Source organism: Acipenser ruthenus, chromosome 3 (genome assembly GCF_902713425.1).
Source record: "Acipenser ruthenus chromosome 3, fAciRut3.2 maternal haplotype, whole genome shotgun sequence".
In the NCBI taxonomy this organism is placed as follows: domain Eukaryota; kingdom Metazoa; phylum Chordata; class Actinopteri; order Acipenseriformes; family Acipenseridae; genus Acipenser; species Acipenser ruthenus.
The window spans coordinates 4998319-5020399 of record NC_081191.1 but is presented as its reverse complement, the minus strand read 5'-3'; the positions used below and the strand labels follow the sequence as shown (position 1 = coordinate 5020399).

Sequence of the window (22081 nt, the reverse complement as noted above, 5' to 3'; positions counted from 1 at the left end):
CTGGAACAACCCCTCAAGATTATAGGTCCCTGCAGCCGATAGCAAGAAGGTCTCATTTCTCTCCTGCCTGCGGGCTGAAAGCGATTCTGCCCTGTTCGTTTCCATTCGCATCAGATCGGTACTGATGCCATTTGATCTGGGACTCCTACAGTTTGAGCTGGGAATACGGACTGAGATCCTTTGCAGTAGATATCTCTTTCAGAAACTGAAAGAAATTGCAAGCAACAATATACAAGAGGAAATAAGACAAATCAAAGAGACAGGTGCTGACAGAGTATTACGAGTTTCTGAATGTAAAAATGTGCAGATTGAATTGGTTTCGATACACAATTTACTCACAAGAGTAACAGAGATAGGCGAAATTGACAACTAACAGGTCGTTCCCCCCACCCCCCACAAAGACTATCCACACACCGACAGTCTCAGGGCTTTTTGTGCACACCTCCCAGGACAGGGGCGAATATATCACAGCAGTTGAATCAACAGGACAGCCCAACAGTCTAAGCCACTGTGCATCGTACTTGAGAACCCCCATCACTGCCTCCATCAACTGCAGTGCAGGAACACAGCAAAACAAACAAGCACAGGATTACTTATTTATTTATTTATTTATTTATTTTTACTAATGCCAGTGTATTATGAACGTTAGCAACTAACTAAAACCAAACAAATTAAGTAATAATATTAAATCTTTTTTTTTTTATTATTTTTTTTTATAAATCAAGCTGTTATTAGTAGTGTGGTAATAAAATAACCTGTATCCTTATGTATCCCCCTTGGCTGCATGACGTACAGCCAGTCACTACAGCCAGTGTTTACCTTTATTCAACTGAGGATCATTAATGTATGTCTTCCTTTGGAAAACCTAAAATATAAAGTACAAGTAAAAAATGTAGTCATGTACGCGTAGTGTTTTCTGTATTGTTTAATCTGTCAGCGGCTTTAATGTTATAATACTGTAAGGTATGGTAAGCTAAATGTTTTAATTAAAGGCAATTAAAATCAATGTTATTTTGATTTTTAAATACTTAAAAACGTTTTTGAGTTAACAGCAGACATTTCCTTGCCTGGCAGATAATACATGATAATGTTCTTTTTTTCACATAAGTACTGCAGTTAATTATTTTTGTTTTTATCTTTTTGTAAATATATTGATTGTGAATATACTGTGGTAGCTTTCACTCTCCAAAATATTTCTATTAGCTATTTGAGTTCCACTCCTTCACAATTACTGACAGTGCCGAGGCAAATAAAATGATATTTTACATGGCATAGTTTTCTTCCAATTGGCAATATGGTATTCTATTAAACTGCTCAAATTCCTTATTAAAGTGAAGAAAAAGAAAAAAATAAAATCATTGAAACTTACTCGAACTTACATCTCACAACAACTTGCCCTCTCTTGAAAAAGGACAACTATTTTCATGTTTTATTTAATATAGCTGTTGAGTACTATGCACCTGACAACATCGATGTCATAAATTCAGTTACTCAGGTTAATTATAGTTAATATCTATATTTTAAAAAATGTAAATAAAAAAAAAATGATAACAGGTTACTTACTATACAGTATGTTCTTTCTCCATAGATGTGCACACATACATACTAGACACACGAGAATGAATAACAGATTGTTGTGCAATAGATGGTTTATAAACGAGATGCAATTGTGGGGAACTTTATAGAAGATGGGGATTAACAACAAAGAAAGGCCGTTGGCAGATGTATGCAACCATTCTCCTTGTGGTTAAATCAAGCCTTTTTATGTCAAAGGTGACGCAGCAGCCTAATTGTTTTGCAAGTTTCCCAATTTTTGTCTTGCTGTTAAAATATGTGAACCCGCAGGGAGATATTTAAAAAGGTTATAAAGTGAGGAGCTCTAGTTTCATTTAGCTAACCCTCAATGTAAATATGCTACCAGTATTAATGATTTAAAACCAATTATTTCATCACAGATGAGGTTCTCATGTGTGCGCGAAGAACATTCCTTCTTTATCAGACAGCCTGGTGTTTATTCCTTCTGCTTTTATTAAATTATAAAATATATTAGTCATATAACAATCAACAAACATCTCCGTTTGAGGGCCTTGAAAATTACTATTCTGTCACTGGTACACAGGAGCAAAATCACATGAGGAAATAATCAGAGCTCTAACGTTTACCTCGTGGATTGCAACGTATCAACAATTAATAGAGTTAAACAAGATGTTAAAGAGACAGGGGCCTGTATTACACTGGTTTTTCAGTTTTAGAAAAATAATTGCAGATACTATTTAACTATTCTCTATTGCTACCATGGTGATGTAACCAATGATATGGCCAGTGGGAAAATAGTCTTATTAAGTGTTATGTAAATGGGGGCAATAGGGAATAAACTCAGCAGAATCCAACACCTCCCAAACACCACAGTGTGAGGGTGCTTTCAGGATACAAAGCCTCTACAGAAAAAACAAATACAAAAAAGGAGAATGGATGGACTTAATTAAAAGGGTATTTTTTATTTAGATTAAGTGTTCATAGAGGAGTTAATTCAAAAGAAAACTATTCTGAGGGTTTAAAATATTTTGAATAAGTAAATTAACACCTGGGACAGCTTGGTGTAAAATGTTTTGCCCAGGAGAAAGTTGTGCATAAAGAAAATAACACACAGGCTCAAAATAAAAATGAGCCCAAAAGGTACAAAGTAAATAGATCATAGTGTGTGCGAATGTGTGTGTGTGTGTGTGTGTGTGTGTGCGTGTGTGCGCTTATGTGCGTGGGGGTATTGTGTCGTTCTCACAAGAGAGCTGAGGTTTGCGTTTCCGTGTTTATTTAAACCAGCAATGTAGCTGACTTGAAAAATCATTTGTTTTCACTAAAATGGTGTTCTGCATAGATATGTAGTTATGTAGTTTGGAACACAGCTCTGATATCAAATATATGTTATAAATAAGAACAAGCAACTGAAAACCTTTATCAATGTATGTTTATGATTTCACAGCTGAAATATATATATATATATATATATATATATATATATATATATATATATATATATATATATATATATATATATATATATATATATATTATAAAAAATACAGGTTTTATTTCCTTTTTGATACTATGTAGTACACATGAAAGGGGCTTGTATGGTCAATAAGACCGAAGCATCCAAGCATGCCTTCCTTTTTTTCATCTCTCATTGAGAAGTCTTGGATTTCACTGCTGTTAGCAAGGGGGGGCAATACCAGTTACAATACTTGGTAATGAATGCAACTGGTGGTAAAAAAAAAAAACACCACACTACAGAGGTGTTAAAATACACTTGTGGCAAATGGATTTAACACTCCCTAAACACTGTTCCTAAAAGGGTTTGATACACACCCATTTAAAGTACAGTGAATCTGTCAACTCAACATTTAGCCTTGGGACTCGACATGAGTGATTCACAACCAGGTTTACAGTGTGCACCTCCTTACGCTCACACAGCGAATCTGTGTAATAATACATGGACTGGAGTGCGGTGACTGTACACACCGCTGGTGGTTTAAGTGACTAGCTAATTCCTTTATTACAGTATACAGAACAAGCTTAACTTTTAGATAGAAATCCTCCAAAACAATACCTCAAATCACTGATTTAGGCACACTGGTGACATCATCTGGGATATGAGAAAGCAATTAACTGCAAAACAGACCTGCTGTTTGAATGTTTCTTTAAGATAGTAAAACAGCAGTACAAAAGGGTTACAATATTGGATCATATTGGGCTCCCTTTGTCCGTTAACTCACTTCAGATAATTATAATAAAAGATGAATATCACTTCCACGTTAAAAAAAAAAAAATACTGTTTTAAATCATTATATTACAAATATGTGGGTGGGAATTAGAACCTCTTCCACACACAGTAAAGCCCAAGATGTAATGCCTCTTTAGAGTAAAGCCCTGTGTTCTATATGTGTGACCGCAGGAGAATAACAGACTGAGAAACCTACGCAGATGCGATGGTGACAAGCACACAGTTTTTTTTGTTGTTTTTAGTCCGACATAAAAGGATGTTTAACATTATCAGAAGTTTAGAAAAATCATCAAAACAATAACTTATTTGGAGCCCTGGTGCCTTTATAACAGCACCCAAATGAAATTCAGGTTTCATGAAAACTGTAACATTTAAATAAAATGACAAAAGCTTCCGCAATGTACCTTTCTGAAAAATAAATAAATAAATAAAAATGAGTTAATAAAAGGAGGCAAACAGGTGAGATCTTCCAGTTGTGCTTACAGAACTGTTTTAAATGAAAAGTCTAAGTTAACTTTAATAAAAATGTCTGGCGTTTCATATATGAATGTATGTTCTCAGGTATGTATGTAGTTTTTAGTTCTTAAGTTTTTGAGTCCAGGAATGCACAAACAACACAGAAAGAGATGCTGTCTCTTTAAAACTGGTTGCAGCATGCCATTCTCAATCACTGTTTATTGTTTGGTGTTTTTTTGTTCATCGTTTAGAACTATAGCAGAACTTGTTTTAAAAAGGAGTCACAACACAGGTAGGTATTAAAAGAGAGACACAGCCCTTATTTACTGGCGACAGGAAAATAAATACATGCCCTGGAAGCGAGACAGGTATTTACTCTCCAGTTACCACAGGTATAATTTCCCTGTGTGCTGAGCTGTTATTTCACTTCAGTGTAAATTATCAAGGGGAGTGGAATGGTTTCAGGTGGGATATTAGACCTCATCCCTTAAGTGGGACAGATTACTGAAACCCACAATAGCCAGAGTGGCAACACGCAGTCATTCACTAGACAAAAAAAAAAAATTCTAAATCAAAGCACTTCTGTACAAACCTCACTTCAGCCATATAATAAGAACTACTATGGTTTTAAACCTATAGTAACCCACATGACTTGTAGGTTTAATATAGCAAAAACCTAATAAAAAATAAAAAAATAAAAAAGGAGGGGGGGATGTTTTATGTGCTTACTAATAGCTTTGTTTTTAGTTTACAATGCAATCATAAAGATGTATACCAATGTTCTGTTTTTCAATATTCGCTAATTACATTTCATCATGAGGACCTGAAAATAAATTATTTGGACATGTGTGATGCATTGTTGTGAATCAAAGTGTTCCCTCTATCTTAGCTTTGAATTCAGATTGCTCAAATACTGGAAGAACTATTTACAACAGTAAGGGAAAAACGGTGTTGTTGAATAATGTTGTAGCTAGCTTTAGATACAACCGCTGGCAGGCCCCATAACTTTCCATGCCTACAATTTATTAAGGAGACTGGAGGACGTTTCTTTGCAGTAGAATCTACCAACAGAAAATTAAAAAACAAACAAACAAATCTGCTTATACTGTAGCTGACACTTATTCCACCTCACTCAGCCCTAAAATATCAGACCGATTGGTCTCAGAGGTTTTGAGCAGGAGTGTTTTGTTTTCCTTTTATTAAATGTATTTTTTTACAGTACAGTATTTAGTACAGGATATAAATTTAGTGCCCTGGTGTTTAGATCTCCTGACTGCCAGTGACAATCCTGCAGCTTTTATATTCAGCTAATTTACTCAGGCCCCTAACCTGTAAAAACATTATCTGGTTTTCTGTTTCACTTTCTACTTCTTCTACCTTAAAGATAAAGCTGCTGAATTAAGAGCCAATTAGTGCTCAACGTGATGTAGACCAGGCCAAAACTGGGCTGCGATCACTGGAGTTCACTTCACGATAAAAAAGTGACTGGCTTCCTGCTACTGAAGGTAATAACAGTTGTGAATGGATGTGTCTTATTTTTGGCTTGTCAACACAGCACTGTAAAGGCAGGAACTGCACAAGTAATTAATCTGACATGAAACAGAATGAAATATTTAAAAGAAATGCAAGATAAACGATGCTAAATGAACCTGTCTTCTATAACACACTGCTTGCGCTGAAGGTGCTTGCCTACGGCAAAGCTTTAAGCAAGAAAACCTTTCCTATTGTTTAAGCATGTTCTGTCCAAGAATAAATGAATGGTTAGCACTGTGAGACTATTCGACTGCCAGCTACTGTAATTATTAACCACTGCACCTACCAAATCTTTACTTTAATAACATGTATATTTTCAGGATTACTGAATCTTTAATCTTTTGAAACAAAATGCTACATTACAACTATTAGCATATGCTATTTTCCATTTAAAAATGTCAATGCAAAATGCAGCAAATGAAAAGCATCACAGTCATAAAGTACAACTCTGCCTGACAATTATAAGGCGTCTACACAGTCTTAGTTGCTGTTCTAAAGATATGAATGGCTATACTTGCAAACAGCGTCTCGGCATGGGTGCCTTAACAAGTTACAGTCTGCGCTGCAATACATTTATTGAGGTTAAGTCATGCCAATAAAAAGGGGTTAATACAATTAATACAACAAAGCACTTCTCATCATTTGCACACCTGCTGAATGCACATTTAATGCTTTAGTCATCTGTTGTGCAAGGGTACAGTAAGAGTGAGAATGTTCTTAACATTCATTTCACTTATTGTAGCCTCAGAAGTATAAAAACACTTACAAGAATTGACAGGATTTCTAACAAGTGAAATCTTACACGTTGTATTCTCTTCTTAGGCCTACATTTTGGTTGTGATACCAGGGCAAAATCTCCAGTCTGATATGAACATTAACACAGCTTGTTATATACATGGAATATATATATATTTTATGTGACTGGTCTGATTACCAGGGTTACGGTCCTTTCAAAAGCAGATTTAAAATGAGGCCCTGTGTAAAATAGATGTACATCAGTCTTTCTAATAACATGCTACAGCACTTTGCTCTGCACTTTGTACTGTGATATTTTGTAACAACTGTAAGTTGCCCTGGATAAGGGTGTCTAAGGAATAAATAATAATAAATGCAGTTATTTAAGAAAGCACAGGATATCGATTTGCATCTGTATTGGCGAGGTGCTATACCCTTAAAAACAGCAGCAGCTTTGTGAACCAACATCTCTCATTACTGTTGCAAATAATGGTTAACCAGGGTTTTTCCAAAAGGTAATATTCCCTGAATGCTATGAACATCGATTCAAAACACATATTTTATTAAAAATGCACAACACCCATAAAACAATGAAACATACATCTAGAAGAATAAAAAACAGAAGCAACTAAATTACAATCTATTCTAATAATTAATTTTAAAAAAAGTACAGGACAAGCATTCTTTCCTACACATTATTGATATAAAATTTGCCAGCTGTCTTTGCTGTGCAAAGAATTTCTCCATGGAAACTAACAACAATGCATTAAAGCAAGCTTGCTTGAAAACAAATTGCTCTATTAACTTGATTCCAATAGCACGTAGCTCTTTAAAAATCATTTTAAATTAGCTGCGATACGAAGTATTGTGCACATCCGATTTGAACTATTTATCTGAGCTTCAGAGTCTTTTAAGCGTGAGCATTAACTGATATTATAATTTTAAATATTGGTCCAGTAAATGCTAATTAATACAAAGGTGCAAATTTAAAACACTACCACCCACACTTCTCCACCAATATGTAAGCGGTTGACTGGTGTACCACTTCCCATTAGTGACTTCACTTACTTGAGAAAAACCTGGTTTACGTCAGTAGTCTTACATGCAAAATACCCAGCAGCAATAACAAAGCCAGTAAATGACTGTCATTCATCTTTAATTTACACTTGATAATCGGAGTTCCCTAAAGGCGGCTAAATCTGAGCCCAGCAAGCCTGCACTATAAGCACATACAGTATACTCCTTTTTACTTTGTGATGCATCCATAATAGAGAACTTTCAGTCCATGCCCTGGAACACTGTAGCTCACCTTCTACTACAATAATCTATTCAGGATCTACATACAACTCAAACAATCCATACAAATACAACAATTATATTTTACAACCACACTTAGAAGCTGTTTTTATACTGTACTACTAAAAACATGTATAAGGTTATGCTCTTGATTAAAAAAAGACAAATGTACTGGCTATTACCCTGAATCCTTAAAAAGGTTGTCACAAACTTATATCATCAGTGAAATAAGATATGGTTTAAGTTATCTGATGCACTACAAATCAAAAAGAAAGAATGCCTATTTCTCTTCCGAGTCATGTAAATGAACAGGGAACTAGAAGTGCTTCAACTGAGCGCTATTGCATCCAGCGGGACATAGTCTGTATTTTTCCTATAGCAATCATGTGGTGTTTTTTTATTACAATTGAATGATATTGCCACATCCTGTCCGTCTAACTGTATGGATAGGAATGAAAAGTCCAGGTGTGTGTAGCTTTGTTTTTTTGAGGCAGATGTAAATAGAAGGTTAACTTTGTCAAGATCTTGAATTATCAGCCTGGCCACCAATTTCCTCAGCAATAACATGTTCAGAGAAACAAACAAACTGCATATCTTTTACTTATATTTTAACAAAGAACAATCATTAATTCAACCTTTGTTTCTACACAGTATACTTATGTGTTCTTTCCAGGTACAAATGCATGTCAGGCTGAATATTTACCAAGTCATGAATAAATCCATAGACAGTGTGGTATTATATATATATATATATATATATATATATATATATATATATATATATATATATATATATATATATATATATATATAATTGAAGCTACACACGTTTCGAAAATTCTATTTTTTTTACACTACACAAAAATGTACATGAGAACAATTTAGTAATAAAGTGATACTTTAAAATATCTTGCTATTATATACTAAAATATGTTCATGTTGGCTCTATATTTGTTACTATTCTCATGGAAATAGTGGCTAATTGTTTGCAATATTGTGCATCAGTACAGAAACCCTGTATTTCAGAAAGACAGAAATACACTGTTTAATCAATCAATTTCCATGTCAAATGAAAATAGAAATCACTCCTGTTTATTTATATGAACAAACAGACCCATTTCAGTACAATCTGGCTGGCATCAGTCTTTCCATAGAAACATTTTAACAGCCTGAAAAACACAATGACAGCATTGCTTTAAATACCCTACAAATATGGTTTCAGTGTTATGCATATTGTGTATATGTTAAGCAACGGGCATTGGGGTTTATATTCAGGGCAAAGTCAAATAAAAGTGCTAGTGAATGTTGAATGGCAGTCGCTTTTTACAAACTGGCTTTCACAAATGAAAAACGCGTGTGAAGTGCAATACAGTGCACAGTAACTAACACAAGCACTTCTGTGAGCATTCACCGATGCACTAAAACTACAGTGAACAATTAACAATGTTGTCTATGTAAAAGAGATTGCAGTAAAAAAAAATTAAAAATACAGTAAAAACAGGATCAGTGCATTAAAACTGCCCCAAAGAAACAGCTGTATGTATTGTTTCTGCATCAAAGGCTACTGGATGCCTGCACAGGTTTAGAATTTAAATAAAAAAGATAAAATCACTGCGTCACAGCAAACAACGACCTGGAGTGTGTACGGAAGTCTTATCTTTGTTTCAATGTCTTGTAATTTATTGGTAAATACAGCCTCGATATGGCTTGCGCAAATCACATGCCACTTCTGCGAGATCATTTTGACAGCTCGGGTGTCAAGTTCTACAACGTACAGTCGTAAATGAACAATTTACAAATAGATAAACCAGACTCCATATACTGCACTAAAACGAAACAAAAAAATCAACGTAGTACTATACATTACTGTAATGCTGAAATGAAAGAAACAAAACTCGGGGGATTAAATGTTACGGGCACTGTGCGCATTGTCTGGTTCAACCGGTTGTCGGTAACAGTGCTGCAAACAGAAAAGCGGGTGCAAGTACCGTCTTCCTGTTGTACTTTACAGGAATACAAACTCGGTTGTTTGACTTTAAAGAGTTGAATTGTTGTTGTTAATCTGAAGGCATTCCTATAGTCTCGTTATGTAGAGCTGACAGAGTTAATATATATATATATATAGGCCTACATACATACAGTATGACAGGTGCTGACTGAAATTGGAAATCGATTACAGTCTTACAAGTAGCCTACACATAATAAACAAATAAGTTACTACTTGTACCTCCAAAGATGCCAAAGTTAGCAGAACCTGCCAAGCGTCTGGTTTCCCATCAAAAGTTGAGAAGTCAGTTCAGCCGTTTCCCACCTTGAGCGATCCAATAAAAGAAAAGTCCTCAGATCAAAAACTCGCGCTGACTTAATTGCTCTCTCGCTCCCTCTCTCTCGCTCTCTCCGTCTCTCTCTCTCAACAGCTGTGTGTATTACATTTGAGTGAATCGAATGAATACAAGTGAGACCAGTGCGGGTTAAAGCCTGAGGTGGTTAGAGAGCCGCGGGAGGAGGGATTTCTGAAAGGAAGTCAGGTAAATGAGAACGACCCCTCCCAGTTTCTGATGCTCAAATCGATGATTTGTCAGTCTTAGCTGAACCCCTTCTCAAGCCCAGTGCTGGTTTATAGTCTCGCTGTATTGCGAGCTCCTTGGGGACTGAGCTTTTACAGTACCCGGGAGAAGTAGTGGCTGCCAGGAGATTTTTTTTTCAGTCACACGCTCATTTATTTTAATTTCTGCACTCCACATGCTTACCTGTCATAAAAAATAATAATAAAAAAACGGTTTAAACTAAGGCCAGTGCCTACAGTGCAATTCATGTTATATTTTCAAGTTTTTCACAAATTCTTTATAGCTGCTTTTTAGCCAAGCAATATATTTCTGACTGGTATGTGATAACGCCTTTTATTTATTTTACATTACTTCGCAAACAACAGCTCATGTAGACCAATACTAAAATACAGTTAATGTAGGCTATATTGAACTACTTCAAATAAAAGGTTTCAGTTTTAAATATAAAATAAACTTACCCTACTTTGGACTTTAGAATAATGCAAATGCTTGGTAATACATTGCGTATTCAAATTAAGTTACCTATTGTGAATGCTTAATGCTTGTGGTAAATTCTGATGTACACGTTTTGAATTTAAAGTTACATTTTAATAGTTGGTTAACCAAATTTGCAAACTTATCAATGCAATATTACCACAAAACGTTTCGTTTAAAGGAGTTTCTAATATTATAATCCAGTAGACCACAACTTGCGCCCTTTAACATATTGTATTATTATTATTATTATTATTTTTATTATTATTATTATTATTTGTAGTAGTAGTAGTGGTAGTAGTAGTAGTATTTTTAAAAAATATATTACTTTTATCTTGCAACTGGGAGTAATCCAAGTACAACAGCGTTCAAGAATGATCAATTTACTCAAAAAACGGATTTTGCTATTTAATTAACATTGAATTGTGCATTAAAATAGGATTCTAAAGAATAGGCACGTTTAACTGCATATGAGACAATTGTTTGCTACAGAACATCTCTCCTAAAAATATGGTTTTTTTTAATAACAATTTTCTTTTTCAGATCAAGCATGGATGAATTGTCAACTGTGACCAGTATTTAATACGATGTGCGTTTTAAAGAACATGTCATTTAGTTGCGTTTTTTTTTTTTTTTTTTTAATGTAAATGAAGTTTTTGTACGCAAGAATGGTTATTCAACACACTGGTAAAGAACTTCAGAGTACCTACACGTGTTTACACTTTTTGAAATACTAATCACATCACAAAGTGTAACATTTTTAAAAAGACTAACGGTGTACGCGACATCATGTTCACGTATAGGTACCCAGTGGTTCTGGATCCGCAGCTGCCTGTGAATTTTTGAGGACGAGATGCGGCCGCCAGACTGATTGAGCCACTGGTGAGTGAAAAGACCTTACTATAAAAAGAATGTTGTCTTTTTTTAAATATTTATAATTTATGATGCACGGTTTAAATGTAACTACTTTTTTTGTTTTTTTGTTTTTAAATCGTTGGAGAGGAAAATACAAATACTGTACTATACAGACTGCAAAAAACAGACTGCACTGTTTATTATTATTATTATTATTATTATTATTATTATTATTATTATTATTATTATTATTATTAGCAGGGCGAAATGTAACATTTATTTTCCCATAACAACGACTCCCTCAAGTCATTCTGAACAAAACTAATAACAAGATACATCAAGAGCTCTATAGGCTTCATCGAAAAATAATACCTGTGGTTAGAATGCGTAGATGTGTTCAGAATCCTTTAAAATAAGTTTATGCAAATACATTTAGTCATATCCATTTGTGAATAAACATATACACTAATGTATTAATTCTTACCATACAACTACAAGATTATGTGTGCATTGTGGCCGATATACAGTACAGACAACATACAATAACTCATAAAAGCAAAGATTGTATTGTCCATTGCTGGATGTTTAGTGAACCCAATAGATGTTAAGAATGTATAAGACTGGCTGTATAACACATTCTTTGCTTGGAATCTTTCTTAAGTCAATTTAAATATTTAAAAAGTGTTCATGGGAAGCCTGCTAAGCATACCAGTGCCGCAAGCGTTAGAGCAACAATCAAATTATTATTTATTTCTTAGCAGACGCCCTTATCCAGAGCGACTTACAACTTTTACAAGCCCTAACCACTACTCCACACTGCTGCCCTATGCAAATACAGAAAGAGCTTACTGACGACCTGGTTTCCATTGAAATGTTTTTTTTTTTATTTATTATTATTATTATTATTATTATTATTATTATTCACCAAGTATATCTGAAATATAATTAATAGCTATGAAACTATGAGAAGTGACGTGGCTTTCTAAAGACAAAATCCGCCCCTATCGAATGTGAAAAACTAGGCTGTGTCAATGGTCGGTACCCTTTCTGTGAGTTTCATTTGTCCGATGTAGTGATGCGTATTCAAAGCTTTGATAGAACACACTGGCAAAGTCGCAGTACCGCTTTTTAAAGTGTAAAATTAAGAATAGATATGAAATGGATTCGATTATTAGGATATCTTGATATATATTTTCAAATATTTTATCAGAACAACTGAGAAATGTGTACTGAGATTGTAAGAGATAAGTAGTTTAACAATGTGGTCATTCTTGTGTGTGTGTGTGTGTGAGAGTGTGTTATAAAATGTCAAGTATTTGCATACACATTCACCAACAAATCTCCAAATAAAATCAATCAATCAATCAATCTTTATTTTTGTATAGTGCCTTTAATGAGAGCCACCACAAAGAGCTTTACATGAAGAAAAAAACAAAAGAGAAAAACAAATCAAGTAATAACAGTAATTGTAGTAATAACAAGAACAATACCATACAATAGTTAAAAGTATTTAAAATACTTAAAACAATGCTAAATAGTACAAATAGTAAAATATGCCATATAGAGATGAGAGAATGACATTTTAGATAACTGGATACGCCAGGCTATTGAGATTTAAAAACAACAGTGGGAGCTTCCCTTACAGTACTGGGCAGGTCATTCTATAATTTCGGTGCAATATAGCTGAAGCATCTACCACCTGAGTTTGTTTTCTGAATAATGGGTATAGAAAGTAACCTGGCATCCTCAGATCGGAGTGACCGATTGGGGACGTATGGTGTTAAAATACCTTTAAGGTGGAGCAAGGCCATTTAGAGCCTTATAGATTAATAATAACACCTTAAATCTATCCTAAATCGGACAGGAAGCCAGTGTAGAGATGCCAGCACAGGAGTGATATGATCTCGTCTCTTAGTACCAGTTAAAACTCTTGCAACAGCATTTTGTACAAGTTGCAGATGAGATGTCACATTGCTACCAATACCAATTAAAATACCATTACAATAATCAGTTCTTGACAACATAAAAGCGTGCATCAATCGCTCAGCATCCTGTCTGGAAAAAATAACAGGATCTGAACCAGTGGATTAGAGGATTTTAGCATTGCTCAAACATATATGCTTTACAGAGCTCTGAATTACAGCTGTGACACGATACAGATAACAGTACCAGTACAGTATTTACAGAGCATGGCTTTACCACTGTGTGCATCATCCCAGGTTTATGGAAAGAAACAAATAAGGCAGTTACTTTATCATGTGTTCTATGTGCATTCAGATACTGTTATGTACAGTATTGCATGAGTAAGGATGGATATATTATAAGCATGTAGATGGCAGCAGATCCTCTCTGTTGTAACTGATATGTTGTTGCTTAAATACGGATGCAAATAGTAATTATATGACAAGTGGAATCTCTCTGTCATCACTTTTCATTGGGATTGAGCCTGTATTGAAACTCGCATGTTAATTTTTTTCCTTGAATAAATATTTGTGCAATGTTATTCCACTCCTCAGCTCCCATCTTGAATTGCATCGAATGGAGAGGACACAAGCCACTTACTGTACCTAACAGTTCAAATAAGAGTGTCTTACCATTCAACGCCATACCATTCAACTAAAGAGTTAGCTCGCTCGCGGAGAGGTAAGTATGGGTAGTATGCCGATGTCAGTATTATGAACCCGTCAACTCAGAAGCCATTATCTTCTCCCCCTGTTTAATAAGAACTGGTCCTTGAGATTAAACACAAGTGTGTTTCCACTGGCCCAACAGCTCCCATCAGCCAACCCGATGTCTTCAGCATTGTAGAAACATGCCCGTCCTGACCTGGAGGATGCACTGAGGATTAAAGTAATCTTTAATACTGTATTTACTGCAATATTCAAACCTCCAGCCCTTTAAAAAATATAAAACATGTACTACTGATACTAAAGTCAGATCTAATACTGAACTGGGTTTCTGAAAGGAGATCCTATACTGTGCAGTATTTATTTTCACAAAGCGTTTGATTTATTTATGTATTTATTTATTTATGTTTTTTAAGTAAATGCTTAATATGTGTTTAACATTTTGTCTACCAGCATAGATAGAATCTCTATTGTTCTATTAAAATCTGTGTTTTACAACAAAAGCATTTACAACAAAATCGCATCTAACAGAAAACACATTTAAAAGTGTAGACATTGGACAACATACAAAAAACACAGTAGTTTCTGAAAAACTGTTTTTGTTTTCAAATTAACACATACCCAATTATGTTGTAATACAAGATCATTTCTGAAATGTGTTTGCACAGTGTAAGGGTTATACTTAGTCTCATCAAGAAGCAAACTGCCATACAATAATTACTGTAATCAGCTGCCCACCTCTGTATAATTTGATTTCTTACATTACAATTACCTGTTGTATATTGCATACTGCTACATCATTCATTTCTTTATCGATACAAGGTGTTCTAATAAGGTCTCAGTGGCAGGATTGGCTGACAAAGGTCCCTGCGGTTGGGTGGAAGCTTAACAAGCACGTCTCTCTAACTTGGCGATTCTCTCCATCAAGCACACTTTAACCAGCTCAATAAACTTTGATACTGTATAATAGACGAGTTTGCGAGTGCTAAGGCTAGGAGAGATCCTCTGTAAATGGGTCATCCTGTTGTCATTTCAAGCTGTGTTTTCATCAGGTCATTTTTTTCTACAATATGGTTTAGTTACAGATTGAGTCATTACTAAAAAGTGACAACGCATTTTCTTTTTACTAACTGTATAGATGGAAATGCGATTTGATGTTGTCTGAATATGCTTCATGCCGTTAAGGGAAAAAACGGGAGGGGGTGATGGTGGAGGTGGGTGGTGTTGGGGCTGCAGATATGATTGACTGCCTCAGGTGCTAAAATGCCTAGTTACGACTGTGTGTCTGTCTGTACACACATCCATCTGTATGTTATAGTTACATTGTTGCATATATCTGGGGAACCACTTATCCAATTGTCATGCAACTTGGTCTTAGCATTATTATTTAGCATACCTTATTGAGAATCTGGTTGTTTAAAAGAGTTTCTTTAGGTAGAAACCTAATCCAAGTGTTAGACATGCACAAACTAAATAAGCATTGTCTTACAAAAGCTTTTGTTTCAGTGAGTTAAATGCAACAACAAAAAAATAATCAAGTGGTGGTGGAACTGCCATGGTTGAAGTTTTATTGTTCTTGGGTACTTTCTATACATCTAATAAATAATAAATTCTATAAATTGAACCTGTTTGCAGATCCAGTTGCTACATACTGTAGGTCTCAAACATTCAGGTTCAAGAGACATGCATATAATAGCAAGCAGGTATTTCTGTATTTTCATGGGGGGGGGGGGGGTATTCTTCCATTGTTTGCATACATATCTCCAGAACCGCTTATCCAGTTCTCATGAAACTTGGTATTAAGATTATTGTGCTGTGGATATTATTGATCTTTTTAATTAGCTTCTTAATGTTTCTAAAAAACATAAAGGCGGCTACATTTTCCATAAGTAGTCGTATCTCTGTAGCTGCCTTCCGGAAACACGTGCTGCATTGGAAATGTATTTCCAAACATCACATTAATAAAGAGCTGACTGTGAGCTTTAACCCTATTGTTTCCAAGCCAGCCTGGGTTTAATGTATTTTCAATGTTAAAGGCTTTCATTTAAAACTAAAACTTTTCAAGTGCAATTTTTAACTTTTACAGTATATGCTGTTCAGATTCTCAAATTACAACTTTGCAATCTTATCTAGTGTTAAATCACATAAATGTATTTAGTATTTACTGTAAAGTGTTCTGTTTTGTCAGCTTGTATTACAGTAATGACTGTCTATAAATACACGTTGAACAGTTATTTTAATGCATTTGACTGGCATCCACACTGACAGTAATTTTCCCTTAAAATGTATTTAATTTTTTGTTTTGTTTACTGTGTACCTTTCAATGATGAAATAGTTCAAGTGTGGGATTGGATGTTTACTGTTGGCCTGCCAGCTCAAGCTTCGTGTTGCAAATTAGGGCTAGCAGGCACACAGAGGTGTATTGCAAGTCATTGCTATACTTCATGCAGTGCTGGCTTTGCATCTCTGTTACCTTGTTTCAAAGTGAAACTCAATGATCGGAGGTGTGCAAAGGGGAACAGAGCAATTCATTCTGATAAAGTCACTTGCCTTTGCCATGACACTAAACAATATAGTTAGGTGGTTCCATTCTGACCCCACGGTACTGTATGTGTCACTGGAACTAACTTCTAACCAACAGGGGAGTTATTTATAACTTTAAAATTGAAAAGCTATTTACACAAGTTGAGGTTTTTATTACATTCAAGATCAATATACTATACAATAGTTTTCGCCAGTTTGCTAAGAGAGCTTTTAAAACAGTTTCAGTTAAAGATGATACACACAACTATAGATTTTCCTTTGAAATACAAACTTAATAAAGCAAACAGGCACATTGAAATAACACATTTTAAATGTCAATGCTATACAGTAAGGATGCAATTGTGGCCAACTGCATCATTAAACACAGATAGACAGTTTCTTGGTTTGTTTAATAAAGTTTATTAAATGTATTGACCTTACTGTTCTCCAGAATACAGTACAAAAACAAAAAAAGCAAGCACCCCCCTCCTATTTTAAGAGCGTAGTCAGTGAGAATTTGAAGTGCACAAATCTGTTAGCTGTGATTATACACATGCACAATGTTGTTGTTGGTCCCTGAATAAAAGTGTCCTTGAGGTACTGCAGCAATAGCAATGAAACTGGTTTAGTACTTAGCCTTGGCTTTTTTGTAATTGCCAGTTAATCAATGTTTCCCGAACAGTTGAGATTTATTGCGGTTGTGGGACTCCACACAAAGAGCTCTTACAGTTTCGATCTTAGTCATTCTCTTACCATTAAACACTTCTTTTTTGAATGAATTGGTCTCTGAATGATTCGCACATAACGGATTCTATCTACTAGCATATTCTCAAAAGCACTGGAAAAAACAATCATTGCTAATCTAGGTTTGATAGATAGATGGAAGTGGGGATGAGACAAGACCTGTTACGCTGGGTTGTTTGTTTTGTATATACTGTATGTCTCAATATATTTTTGTTCCCCAAATCAGTTTAAATCATAGTATGTATAACATTTTAACTAGATTATGTTCAGGCAATTTTAGATTTTACGTCGCCCAATGAAAAATCTGGTGTATGGCGGCCTTTACTCAGCTTCCACTTATGTCCTCTTGTTCTCTCTGTGCTACATTTTAAGTTGTGTCTTGGGTTAATTTTATCTATACCGTTTATGATTTAATGGGATGTCTCATCCCTTAGGCTTTGCTTTGTTATGCCCTTGAATGGAACTCACAAAACATAGCAAACATGCTCAGCAGTTTGGTTTGAGTTTGCTGATTTTACCACAGCAAAATAAATATACACCAGAGAACAGACAGATTACAATTCTGGTTTACTTGTGTCAGTAATCACTGTACTGAATATAATTATTGATATTTAATTGATAACTTACGTGTCATATTTCTAGTGGAGCATAAATGTAAATTATAACTTATTTGATACAGAATCTCTACTTGTTTGAAAAAAATGCCTTCAGCTGCAGCGTTTGTGAAAGACATGCCAATAATTAGATTTATCAACACAATAGAATATATATATATATATATATATATATATATATATATATATATATATATATATATATTTCTTTTTTTTAATTTAGTGTGTCCAATTATAATTAATTTTCTCCCAATGTGGAATGCCAAATCGTTTTTCTCCTCACCATGAGAATTCCCCACATGGCTCAGGAGACCCGAAGATTCAGTGGGTATCCTCCGATCCCACGACCAATCCAGCTTCTTTTTTCACCCAGAAACTCAAGACCGGATGTCAGCAAGCTACAGACCTCTGGAAAACAAAGGCCAGCCCTGCAGGTGTCCGCTCTGAGCTCACTTGGTGCCTTGTCCAGCAGGGTTTGCTGTAGAGCAATGAGGAGAAACAGTTACTGACGGTTTTACCTCCCTAACCCACAGGAGCACCTGGGCCAATGTGGCGCCCCCTTCGGAGTCCCCAGCGAAGACCGGCCTACTTCGCACAGCCAGGACGCGAACCTGCACTGTACGACTCACCCTGCGCACCACAAGGCTGCGCTTCTACCAGGTGAGCCACTTGGGGACCCCGGAATATTCATTTTTGTCACATATAAATTCAGTTACTTCATAAGAACATTTACAAATGAGAGGAGGCCATTCGGCCCATCTTGTTCGTTTGCTTGTTAGTAGCTTATTGATCCCAGAATCTCATCAAGCAGCTTCTTGAAGGATCCCAGGGTGTCAGCTTCAACAACATTACTGGGGAGTTGGTTCCAGACCCTCACAATTCTCTGTGTAAAAAAGTGCCTCCTATTTTCTGTTCTGAATGCCCCTTTATCTAATCTCCATTTGTGACCCCTGGTCCTTGTTTCTTTTTTCAGGTCGAAAAAGTCCCCTGGGTCGACACTGTCAATACCTTTTAGAATTTTGAATGCCTGAATCAGATCACCGCGTAGTGTTCTTTGTTCAAGACTGAACAGATTAAATTCTTTTAGCCTGTCTGCATACAACATGCCTTTTAAACACAGGATAAATCTGGTCACTCTTCTTTGCACTCTTTCTAGAGCAGCAATATCCTTTTTGTAATGAGGTGACCAGAACTGAACACAATATTCTAGATGAGCTCTTACTAATGCATTGTAAAGTTTTAACATTACTTCTCTTGATTTAAATTCAACACTTTCCACAATATGTCCAAGCATCTTGTTGGCCTTTTTTTATAGCTTCCCCACATTGTCTAGATGAAGACATTTCCGAGTCAACATAAACTCCTAGGTCTTTTTCATAGATTCCTTCTTCAGTATCTCCCATATGATATTTATAATGCACATTTTTATTGCCTGCGTGCATTACCTTACACTTCTCTATTAAATGTCATTTGCCATGTGTCTGCCCAGTTCTGAATGCTGTCTAGATCATTTTGAATGACCTTTGCTGCTGCACAGTGTTTGCCACTCCTCCTATTTGTGTGTCATCTGCAAATTTTACAAGTTTGCTTACTATACCAGAAACTAAATCATTAAATAACTTTAGCGTAATAGAGGCAGAAGTGTTAAAAGGACGAGGAGCTCTTAAAATAAACAAATCCCCTGGCTGGATGAGATCCTCCCAATAGTACTCAAAGAAATGAAAGAAGTTATTTACAAACCGCTAACCAAGATCATGCAACAGTCTCTTGACACAGGGGTTGTACCGACAGACTGGAGAACTGCAAACATAATACCGATCCACAAAAAGGGAGACAAACCCAAACCAGGTAACTACAGACCAATAAACCTGACTTATCTTATATGTAAACTTATGGAAACTATAAGAAGATCCAAAATGGAAAATTACATATATGGTAACAGTATCGTGGGAGACAGTCAGCATGGTTTTACAAAAGTGAGATCGTGTCTAACTAACCTGCTTGATTTTTTTGAGGATGCAACATTGACAATGGATAATTGCAAAGCATACAACATGGTTTATTTAGATTTCCAGAAAGCTTTTGACAAAGTCCCTTATAAAAGATTAATTCTCAAACTGAACGCAGTAGGGATTCAAGGAAATGCATGCACATGGATTAGGGAGTGGTTAACATGTAGAAAACAGAAAGTACTGATTCGAGGAGAAACCTCAAAATGGAGCGAGGTAACCAGTGGTGTACCACAGGGATCAGTATTAGGTCCTCTGCTATTCCTAATCTACATTAAACCTGGATAGGAACCGGTTGACATGTGGGTCATGTTGTCCGTATCCTCCTTTGTAAAAACCTGTGAAAAGTAATCATTTAATATATAATAACTTCATTTTAATATATAATAACTTCATTCGGTTCTTGGCCCTCCATAGAGTTGTGCAATCATTATCAACAGCACAGTACCTAGCGTTTGTTTGCGGGCCAGTGAATTCTCTATTGAAGACACGTGTTTACATCATTTGGAGCCTGTTTTTGTTTTTTGACTAGACAAATCTATAGCTTATAGGCCATATTAAACAAGTATTTATCCCAGTGTATGTTTACGGCAGTTTTCTTCTTCCCAAAATAAAAACAAAGCGTTTTTGTCACTACACTTCAAATAAACAACTCAAGGGGTTCATTAAAGAGTTCATACATAGCCCTTAGTTGTTTCTTGTCACAGTAGTTTTGTAACATTAGTAGTATTTACTTGGGCAAAAACAAAATGCTGCAAACTTAGCATAGAGGTTAATGATGTGTGAAGGGGCCTGTGTGCCCTTTTATATTATAATACTGCACGGCTGTCTTTAATGCCCTTTGTCGCTTGTATAAGTTGTTTATAAATACCTGTGGAGAACCAAGTCATCCCAAACAATATGAACAATATGAATTGCTCTGCTTCAAACGTCTAAACACAAAGCGACATTCTGATGTTATAAAAATTAAGATTATGGATTTGGGTTTTGACAGAGGTCACATGCCCTTGAGCTGCAACAATAAAATTGATTAGTCGTGGCATTAGGGATAAACAAAATAACCACTACCTCCCTCCTGCTTTACATTTGTATAAGTGACTGTAAATGGTAAGGCGTTTGAGGCTATGGAGCCATATTTTGATTTTTACAGGATGTGTCACAGCATATTAAAGAACTGTGTACGACAGTCAAAGCACTGTTAATCTCCATTAATCATTTTACATGTGATGTTATACAATGTCAGAATGGATTACAAATGGATTCTAAATTGCAGATTCTAAAGATTAAAAAAATAACAATGAATTGACCTTGTCTTCTAAGTATGTATGTGATTGATCATTTTTGAAAGCAGGGCTGTCAGTAAAACTAATGACATAGCAATTAGCTGGACTCAATTTACTGTAAAATAAGTTTTATTCCAGGAATAACAATAACATATGTCAGATGATTATACTCACACTAGCCCTGCACCCTGTACCCAGTTCTGGGTTTACATACTACCATCAATGAAGTATGTTACTTGAAAGATTCAGTAGCCAGGAGCAATCCCCAATTTAACATATTGTTCCTTCCCTTATAGCTGCAGGAATAACACGCAAAGTGATTTGCGGGTGCAAAGCCCCCATAATGCTGCTGTAAATCATGTTTAGCAGCTGTAAAGTCTGATTTTACCAGCCGCTAAAAATGCAATGTATGTAAAGAATGGTGTTCAGCTGGCGTTCTGCACCTGCTATCAAATTTTGACTTTGCCATCATTAATCCATTCAAATAATATGTAAATGCATTCAAATGAAGACAAGAGCATGGAATTGGGCAGGATCTGGATACTAAGCGGGTGCAAATATTATAATGTGACATAAGGATTTTG

At 35.5% G+C, this 22081-nt stretch overlaps 1 protein-coding gene and 1 long non-coding RNA gene across 3 annotated transcripts in view; one reads left to right on the top strand and one right to left on the bottom strand.

Annotated features, from left to right (window-relative positions):
- Nucleotides 1–10340, bottom strand: part of LOC117394380 (DNA-binding protein SATB1-like) — a 59399-nt gene extending 49059 nt beyond the window's left edge. Inside the window, exon 1 of one of the 2 annotated variants that reach the window (XM_033992593.3) lies at nucleotides 10029–10340. The gene's annotated coding sequence lies outside the window, so the exon portion shown is untranslated. The remainder of the gene's footprint in view (nucleotides 1–10028) is intronic. The other variant, XM_033992590.3, reaches the window with a different exon arrangement.
- Nucleotides 10341–10529: 189 nt separating this feature from the next.
- On the top strand, nucleotides 10530–21802 carry LOC117435240 (uncharacterized). The gene is made up of 5 exons (XR_004549146.3): nucleotides 10530–10684; nucleotides 11646–11724; nucleotides 14214–14340; nucleotides 18739–18865; nucleotides 19179–21802. It is a non-coding gene; the product is annotated as an uncharacterized LOC117435240 (long non-coding RNA).
- The last annotated feature ends 279 nt before the right edge of the window (nucleotides 21803–22081 follow it).